At 45.5% G+C, this 893-nt stretch overlaps 1 pseudogene; it reads left to right on the top strand.

Annotated features, from left to right (window-relative positions):
- The window catches only part of LOC102772402, a 7,538-nt pseudogene extending 6,885 nt beyond the window's left edge, over window positions 1–653 (top strand).
- Window positions 654–893: the final 240 nt, after the last annotated feature.

Below are 893 nucleotides of genomic sequence, written 5' to 3'. Positions count from 1 at the left end.
AAAAGACACTGGGGAATAGGGGAGGCTAGGGGACTGTCTAGGGCGGGGAAAAAAATGGACACATATGTAATACCCTTTGTAATAAAAAATAAAATTTGAAAAAAATAAAAAAATATTATGACATTAAAAAAAAATTAAAAAAAAAAAAGACTTGACAAAGACCTGTGAATTTATCGTTCAATTTGCTCCTCAGAAGGGAAAACTGATGCCAAGCCCCCATAAACCTGAAACCTTACAGAATGTCAAAGAGAGCCTTGTTCCCCAAACTTCTCATCAGAGGACATCTCACCTCAACCAACAGAGTTATCACACAGCCACTAACAGGAGAGCTGATGGTTGAGAGCATGTAGGCCTCCCTGCAAAGCATAGAGCTGCAGGTGGTCCCCGGCAGACGTGTGGGTGTGCAGATGGATAAGCCTGCGATGCCACAGACAATCAGAATACTCAGATCGCTGGTGGGGATGTTTGTCAAAACATCTGGCTTCCTACATACAAGGTCTTCCTCTGGCTGTCCACCTGCCCTCCACTGGAGACCACCAACTCAAAGTAGAATTTGAGGTTAGCGTGTTTGTGCTGATTCATGGTGATCACCGCATCAGGGAGAGCTTCCACCGAAGCTCTGCAGGATGCAGCCCAGGAGGAGGGAGCGCTGACACCAGAGAGGCTGGTGGAGATGCAGCCGGTACCTGACCCTCGCCGGAGCCAAAGCCAGCTCCATAGACTTGATTTCTTGATTGTTCTGTATCAGAAATGGACCAAAACCCTCAGATCACAATCACCTTCTTCTACAGCCGGCCCCTCTAGTCAGATCTTTTCTTTGAAATTCATTGGAATTTCTTAATGTATTAGTAAGTCATTTCCCAGAAAGCAAAATTTCCTCTGACTCCTGACTT

The sequence above is a fragment of the Myotis davidii genome, unplaced genomic scaffold (genome assembly GCF_000327345.1).
Source record: "Myotis davidii unplaced genomic scaffold, ASM32734v1 scaffold540, whole genome shotgun sequence".
NCBI lineage: Eukaryota > Metazoa > Chordata > Mammalia > Chiroptera > Vespertilionidae > Myotis > Myotis davidii.
The sequence above is the reverse complement of the archived record's forward strand: the minus strand, read 5'-3'. Positions and strand labels throughout refer to the sequence as shown.